Genomic DNA, 8780 nt, shown 5'->3' with positions numbered 1-8780 from the left:
AACATGAACACAACAAGGAGAGAAATGGAAGATATTAAAAAGAACTAAATAGAACTTTTAGAACCGAAAAATATCTAAAACTGAAAAATTCACTAAATGAGATTAACAGTATATTAGATGTAAAAAAAAAAGAAGTTACTGAAATTGAAGAAACAGCAGATGTAGCAATAGAAATAATCCAAACTGAAGCAAAGAGAAAAAGACTGGAATAATGATTAGCGACTCACTGAGCAGTGACACAATATCACATGAATAATTCACATGAATAATTTCATGAATAATCACATAGAATAATTAGGAATGTCTGAATAGGGGAGGAAGGGAGAGAAAAAGAATTGTCAAAACTTTTCCAAATTTGATGAAAACTAACCCCATGGATCCAAAATCTTAATGAACACCAAGCAAGATAAAGACCAAACCTTACTAAATGCCTCATAATCAAATTGCTGAAAAACAGTGAAAAAAGAAAGGAAAACAGCAGGGGGTGAGGCATATTAAATACTGAGAAACAAGCATAAGAAAACCACAAGCCTCATTAGAAACCATATAACTGAGGATGACATCGTTAAAAGAATGGATTTTAAAAAGTGAACCTAAAATTTTATATGAAGCAAAAATATCCTTCAAAACTTAAGGCAAAATGCAGATTTTTTTTTTCAGAAGAGCCAAAAATATTTATCACTAGCAGAGCTGCAGGAGAAAGATCTTTAGGTGGAAGAAAAATTATATCAGATAGATTCTTGGATCTACACAAAACAATGAAAAGCTCTGGAAATGATAGAAGTACAAGTAAATGTGAAATCATTTTCTTTTTTCTTGTTTTTTGTTTTTTGGCTTTTTTTTTTTATTTTTTGGTGAGGAAGATTGACCCTGAGCTAACATCTGTTGCCAATCTTCTTCTTTTTACTTGAGGAAGCAATCTTCCTCTATTTTATATGTGGGATGCCACCACAGCATAGCTTGATGAACAATGTGTAGGTCCGCGCCCAAGATCTGAACCTGCAAACCCTGGGCCACCAAAGTGGAGCACACAAACTTAACCACGATGCCACCAGGTCAGCCCCTAATCTTTTATTTCTTTAAAAACCAATTGGCTTTTAAGCAAAGTTAATTATTGTGGTTTTAACAACATGCAGGGCAACATGTATGACAACAACAATGGGGTGGGAGAGAGTTAATGGAAGTATAATCATTGAAAGTTTCTTATATTTTACGTGAAGAGGTATATTACTTGAAGGTAGACTTGGATGTGTTAAAGACATATATTGTAAATACTAGAGAAAACACACACACACACACAACAAATAAAGAAGTACAGCTAATAGTGGAGATAAAATGGATGCTGAAAATCCATCCAAATGATGAAGAAAAAGAAGAAGCGGGGAACAAAGAATGGATTTGAAAATGAAGACAAAGGGCAAGGTGATAGGTTTAATCTCAAATTAATCAATAGCTATATTAAATCTACATGGTCTAAACACTCCAATTAAAAGGCAGTATCAAGAACTGTGAAGGACTTGAGATTTTATTCTATTCCCAAGATAACACGTTAGACTGTCACCGTTTCAGAGATGCTGGCAGAAGACAAGAGACTGCTGAGTGGAGACAAAGGGCTTTATTACTCCTGGCACAGCAAGCAGTATCAAGTGCGTGCTTTCATTGGTTTCCCTTGAGTCCCCAAGCCCCAAGAGGGTGATGCAGAGGCATGCCCAGGTGGATACGTGCACAGAGTGGGTTTGAGTCACAGCTAAGGAAGCCCCAATTGTATAGAAAGGGCTGCTAAGCCAACCTGCCCAACTTTTGCTCTGGAGGGAGACCTTACCTCTACTACACTGGACAGTAGGCAAATCTGCTCCAGAGGAGACCCTGTATCTTCCAAGTCTGCTTACTATATAAACATCCTTGAAAAGACAGTCTAGAGCAAAAATATGAAAACCTTTGCTCAAAAAACATACAGCAACATGCAGGATCCATAGAGAATTTTCTCCCAACACGCAGAGATTTTTTTTAAAAAGTAAAAACCAAATACAAATTGTCTATTAGAAACATAATTTGTACAGATTGATAGGTTTAAAAATAAAAAGATGGAAATAATGTATACCATGAAAACATAAATCTTATGAAAACAAGAATAGCTATATAAATAACACGCAAACTGGTCTTCAGTGCAAGTCATATTATCAGGTATACAGATGGACATTTTATAATGATAAAAGGTTCATCACAAAGACATAATCATACACATGTGTACCCAATAACAGAGCATTAAAGGATTTTAAGAAAAAACAGGAAGAATTCAAAGAACAAATAGATAAATCCACACTTGAAACTGAAATATAAATGGGGCTGGCCCCACGGCCAAGTGGTTGAGTTCACACATGCCACTTCAGCGGCCCAGGGATTCACCGGTTGGAATCCTGGGCATGGATCTGGCACTACTCATCAGGCCATGCTGAGGTGTGTCCCACATAGCACAACCAGAGGCGGCACTCACAACTAGAATATACAACTATGTACTGCGGGGCTTAGGAGAGAAGGAAAAAAAGAAGAAGATTGGCAACAGATGTTAGCTCAGGTGCCAATCTTTTAAAAAAACCTGAAATATAAACATTCTTGGAAATTGATGCAACAAATAGAAAATCAGTATAGATATTGAAGACGGCACTGCCAGCCAACAATTTTACTGATATTTATAGAATACTCCACCCAATGTCAACAGAACACATATTCTTTCAAGTGCATGCTGGAACACTAAAATAGATCATCTGCTGAGCCATAAAGTAAATCTCAGTGGATTTCATAGAACTGAAGTGATATGGAATATGTTCTTTGACCACAAGATACAAAAAACTATTAAAACTAAATCAAAGAATATAAACAAACTGATAAAATGGACAAAAGGTTTGAACTGACATTTCCAAACAGATATACAAACCGCCAAGTAGTAAATGAAAAGATGGGAAATGCAAATTAATATCACTATACACCCATTCTAATTGGTAAAATTAAAAAGACTGATCATACCAACCATTGGCTAGGATGAGAAATAACTGGTACTTTTTTACGTCACTGATAGGAACAGAAATGGTATAAGCACTTTACCCTAAAAAAAATTCCCAACAGTTTTCCATACATGCGAAATATGACGCAGTTATTTCACTCTTAGGTGCTCATTAAAGAGAAATAAACATGTTCACGCAGAGAATTGTACATGAATATTTACAAACCTTTGTTCATAATAGCCTTGTAGGGGAGGAAGAGAATTCCTCTACCCATTCTAGGTCTTTCTGTCTGGTCTACAAAGTAAATTGACATAGAGTAACAAGAGAAAAACAAACAAAGCTTTATAACACAAACATGGGAGAAACCCAGGAAAACTGGGTAACTCAGCCAGAATGGCCAAAGCTGCCACCTTAAACATTATCTTTGGCTAAAGACAAAGCAGGGTGTTGGGGGTAATGGTTTGAGCCTTCAAAGGGGAGGGAGGTAATGCATATGGAAATGGAAAAGCAAATGTTTGGTAGGTAAGAATGGGCTCAGCAAGGACATTCACAGTCTTCTGAGACCCAGAGATATCTATGGTGATGGCTTGTCCCAGGGACAGGCCTTTTATCTTAAGTTTCTCTTAGACAGTTGGGGGGAAGGTCAAAGTTTCTTTCAGAGTCTTTTGTTCTTAAAAATAATCAACCAAAGAGACACATTTGGGGTGGCCAATTCTGATCCCTCACAGCCTCAAAATGCAAACAGCCCATATGTCCATGCATAATTAAATTAATTTTTAAGATGTGGTATATCTATAAAAATGGAATCTTATTGAAGGAACATACAATAACACTGATGAATTTTAAAAACTTTACATTGAAGAAAAGCCAGACAAAAAAAGTACATATGACATGATTCCATTTATCTGAAACTCCAGAAAATACAGTCAATCTATATGCACAGAAAGCAAATCAGTGTTTTCCTTGGGCACAAATATGGAAAGATATCCCATGTTCATGGATCAGAAGAATTAATATTGTTAAAATGTCCATACTATCCACAGCAATCTACATATTCAATGCAATTCCTAACAAATTTCCAGTGGTATTTTTCACAGAAATAGAACAAATAATCTTAAAATTTATATGGAACCACAAAAGACCCCAAATAGCCAAAGCAATTTTAAGAAAAAAGAACAAAGCTGGAGGCATCACACTTTCAGATTTCAAATTATATTACAAACATACAGTAATCAAAACAATATGGTATTGGCACAAAAAGAGACAATGGAGCAGAATAGCCCAGAAATAAACCATGCATACATGGTCAGTTAACTTTTGACAAAGGAGCCAAGAATATACAATGGGAAAAGGATAGTCTCTTAAATAAATGCTGTTGGGACAACAGGACAGCCACGTGCAAAAGAATGAAACTAGACCACTATCTTACACCATACACAAAAATGAAATCAAAATGAATTCAAGACTTGAATGTTAAGACCTGAAACCATAAAACTCCTAGAAGTAAGCATAAGTGATAAGCTCCTTGACATTGGTCTTGGCAATGATTTTTTTGGATTTGACATCAGAAGCATAGGCAAGAAAATCAAAAATAAACAAGTAGACTACATCAAACTAAAAAGTTTATGCACAGCAAAGGAAACCATCAAAAACATGAAATGGCAACTATGGAATGGGAGGAAATATTTGCAAACCACATATCTGATAAGGGATTAATATCTAAAATATACAAGGAACTCACACAACTCAATATCAAAAAAAACAAATAACCCAGCTAAAAAATAAGCATAGGACAAATGGCCAACAGGTACATGAAATGGTGCTCAGCATCATTAATCATCAGGGAAATGCAAGTCAAAACCACACTGAGATATCACTTCACACCTGCTGGGCTATCTGTCATCAAAAAAACAAGAGATAATAAATGCAGGCGAGGATATGGAGAAATGGGAACCCTTGTGCACTGTTGGTAGGAATGTAAACTGCTACAGCCACTATGGAAAACAGAATGGAGGTTCCTCAAGAAATTAAAATAGAACTACCATATTATCCAGAAATCCCACTTCTGGGCATACTGACAAAGGAAACGAAATTATTATCTTGAAGAGATATCTGCACTCCCATGTTCATAGCAGCAGTACTCACGATAGCCAAGTTATGGAGACGATCTAAGTGCCCATTGATGAATGAATGGCTAAAGAAGATGTGGTAAATATATATATATATATATATATACACACACATATATACATACAATGGAATGTTATTCAGCTTTAAAAAAAGAAGAAAATCTTATCATTTGCGACAACATGGATGAACCTGGAGGATATTACATTAAGTGAAATAAGCTAGAAAGAGAAAGACAAACAGACAAATACCGGATGGTATCACTTACATAAAGAATCTAAAAAGACGGGGCCAGCCCCATGGTGTAGCAGTTAAGTTTGCATGTTCCATTTTGGTGGCCTGGAGTTTGCCGGTCCGGATCCTGGGTGTGGACCTACACACCATTTGTCAAGCCATGCTGTGGCAGGTGTCCCACATATAAAGTAGAGGAAGATGGGCACAGATGTTAGCTTAGGGCCAGTCTTCCTCAGCAACAAAAAAGAGGAGGATTGGCAGCAGATGTTAGCTCAGGGCTAATCTTCCTCCAAAAAAAAAAAAAGAATCTGAAAAGAAAATTGAACTTATAGAAAACAGAAACAGAGAGTAAAAGAGTGGATACCAGCATTGGTCGGGGGGGCTGGTTGGGGAAGTGGGGAGAGGTTGGTAAAAGGGTACAAACCAACAGTTATGAATAAAGTCTGAGGATCTAATCTCTAACATGGTGACTATGGTTGAAAACCTTGTATAACTGACATTTGCTTAGAGAGTAGAACTTAAATTGTTCTCACAAACATACAAAAAGGCAAACGATGAGAGGTGATGGATGTTTTAATTAACTCTAAGAGGGTAATCCTTTCACAATGTATAAGTATATCAAATCATTACACTGTATACTTTAAATATCTTACAATTTTCTCTCTTCATTTTACTTCAGTAAAGCTAGGGGGGACAAAAAAAAAATCATTCAAGAAACTTGTTAAAATGGTAAGTGATGCGGGGTCGGTGAGCCGAGGAGTCGAAAGAAAGATTTCTTGGACTCTCAAGATCTGGCAGTAGTGCTCTTTTATTTAGAGAATAGTGTGGAATAAATAGCATGGGGACAGGGCCCGTGGGCAGGCAGAGCTGCTGCTGCTGCCGCTTCTGCTGCCCCCACTAGCATGGGGAAAGGACCCATGGGCAGGCAGAGCCGCTGCTGCTGCCCCGAGTTGAGGGTTAGGGCTAATTTTATAAGGCATGGGTATGTGAGTCATCTCTTTACAAGACAAAGGAAAGAACATGAAAAAAAGTTAAAATGGTATCAGTGCAGGTAGGGTCTGGTCATTGGGTGATCCCATGACTTTTAGACAAGAATCAAATCGGATTAAGTAAAGGTTAGAAAGGTCAGAAGCCACTACCCTAAATCAGTTACATGAGACTGCCAGACAGCAACCAACTTAAGTTCTTGCCTTCCCCATTAAGAGCTTCTAGGGACAAGGTCATCTCTCTTCTTCTTCCTGGTACAGAGAGGGAGGCACCTTTTACAGATAGAGATTTACCTTACAAATGTAAATGTGTCCCAACAAGGGCAAGTTCCATTCCCCAGAGCCTCCTTCCCTGTCCCAGTTTATCAAAAGCAATCAGCCCAAAACAATCCCGATGCCAAAGGGACATATACTGGGGTGGCCAATTTCAGGTCCCTACAAGGTCATCCCCCCTTCCTTCACAAATGGAAATATCTCTCAAAGAGCAAGCAAATTCCAGTCCTCAGAGCCTGCTTCTCATCTGCAGTTTTTTAAAATTAACCAGCCTAAAATCCTCATCAGTAAGGAAGACCTTATTCAAGGGGGACTACTACAATGGGGTTTGTAGTAGAGGGGAGACATCCAGTTCAACTCTGAATATGACAAGGAAAAATGGGAACTTACAGCCAAGGAGTAGGGTGGATTCAGTGGATGGAAAATTGCTGGGAGGAAACAAAGGTGAGAGAGATTCCGGCTAAATTGACCCATGAGGAGTCTTGCTGAAGGCAGGCCAGGTGATCAGACATCACTGAGGGGGCGGGGAAAATGAGGAACCTCATCAGACATGGAGGGTGACAAAGGTATTCAGCGTGGAGAATTCTGTCTTAACTGACAGCAGAATTCTTACTAAAGTTGAGCGATGCACAGAGGGGCATGGATGCCCAGAAGTCAGGGCCCAGCTGAAAACAGAGTTCAGAGGAACCTGACAAACAAAAATGGCAAGTAATAGGATATATTGCAGTATATGAGGAAGCCATTTTGTGTAAACCTAATTCGGCCTGACCTTGTCTTTCCAAAAGGGCCTGACCGAGGCCGTTGAGCATGCATTGTATATCTGCTTTAGAGATCCCCTATGGCAAGAGCAAAGGCCCTTGAGATAAAGGTGCAACTTCTCTCCCTCTCCCAACTGGCATCTCCTTAAAGATTAAGCATCTTTCTTTAGGCTGGGAACTGATTGCAGTGCTCATCTGTGACCGCCCAGCCCGAGGCAACACACCTGCCACCCCGCAGCACAGCAGACCTATGTGCTGTTTCCATCAATCGCTGTGCTGACAAAGCAGCCTCATGACTATTGTAAGAGGGACATTTAAATCACATGTGAAACATACTCTTTGAGGGTATATAACCACCCTGTATACCCCCACTTCTTTGGAGTGCTCTGTTCCTCTGTGGAAAGACTCTCCCGGGTTATAATCCTCAAATTTAAGCTCAGAATAAACTCACCCAAATTTTCATTTATAGATTGACTGTGGATTATTTTCGTCGACAAACCTGACTAGACGTTAGTCAAGGAGAGACCCAGCTCTGGGATGGAGGATTGCTTGGGAATAAGAACAGGAGAATTTTGGGGGTGATGAAAATTTCTATATCTCGAATTACATGGATTCATACATTTGTTAAAACTCAGCAAACTGTACAATTAAAATGGGTGCAGAATATCATATGTAAATATTACAACTACCCAAAAAATTAGCCTGGAAGAATATACATCAAAATGTTAGTAGTTTCTGAGGAAACTGTCACTTTACATCCTACCTTTTTGTAACGTTTGAAGATTTTGCAACAAGCAAGAAAAACTAATATAATGCAAGAAAAAAAATTAAAAGCAGTATGTGAAGAAGAGATTAGTAACTTCAGCATTACTTGGGAGCTTACTGGAAATCTCAGGTTCCAACCTAGACTTATATTAAATCAGCAACTACGCTTTAACTAGACGCCCAGGTGATTTCTATGCCCACTAAAATTTGAGAAGCAGTAGATCAAACTTCATTATTACTCTTGGAGGGAAAAGTAAATCCAAAACACCAGAAACCAACGCGAATCTCAACTAAGGCCACCTCCGTGAGTCTGGATTCTCAACAGACGGCGATGGCATTCGGGTTTCGCTCTCTCACCTGGAGTCGTACTGAGTCACCTGGAGGCAGAAAATGGTGCTGATGTCAGTTTACAACTTGGGCTTTAATTCCTTGGAGCTCAGAGTCCCTTCTCACAAGAGAAGCAGCGTCAACTACCCTGAGCCGTGTCCCCCGTTTACAAGTGGCCAGGCAAGCGAGCCACGCATCCCGCTTTTCCGCGCCTCCCCGGCAGGTGCCCGGTCCGCCGTCCCCGGGCCCTCGGGCCTGGCCTGGAGGGGCGGGGCTGGGCGCGGCGGGCCCCCGGGGTGGGGCGGGGC

General features: G+C 39.3%; 1 long non-coding RNA gene across 17 annotated transcripts in view; it reads right to left on the bottom strand.

Moving 5' to 3' along the window:
• LOC106783454 (uncharacterized) overlaps positions 1-8748 on the bottom strand; it is a 116035-nt gene extending 107287 nt beyond the window's left edge. For 13 of the 17 annotated variants that reach the window (XR_011440718.1, XR_011440725.1, XR_002809380.2 and 10 more), the window contains exon 1: positions 8503-8748. This is a non-coding gene — a long non-coding RNA (uncharacterized lncRNA). The remainder of the gene's footprint in view (positions 1-8502) is intronic. The other 4 variants (XR_011440731.1, XR_011440727.1, XR_011440730.1 and 1 more) reach the window with 2 other exon arrangements.
• Between the last annotated feature and the right edge of the window lie 32 nt (positions 8749-8780).

This window comes from Equus caballus, chromosome 7 (genome assembly GCF_041296265.1).
Source record: "Equus caballus isolate H_3958 breed thoroughbred chromosome 7, TB-T2T, whole genome shotgun sequence".
Taxonomy (NCBI): domain Eukaryota; kingdom Metazoa; phylum Chordata; class Mammalia; order Perissodactyla; family Equidae; genus Equus; species Equus caballus.
Note: the sequence above shows the minus strand (reverse complement) of the source record. Positions and strands in the feature narration are given on the sequence as shown.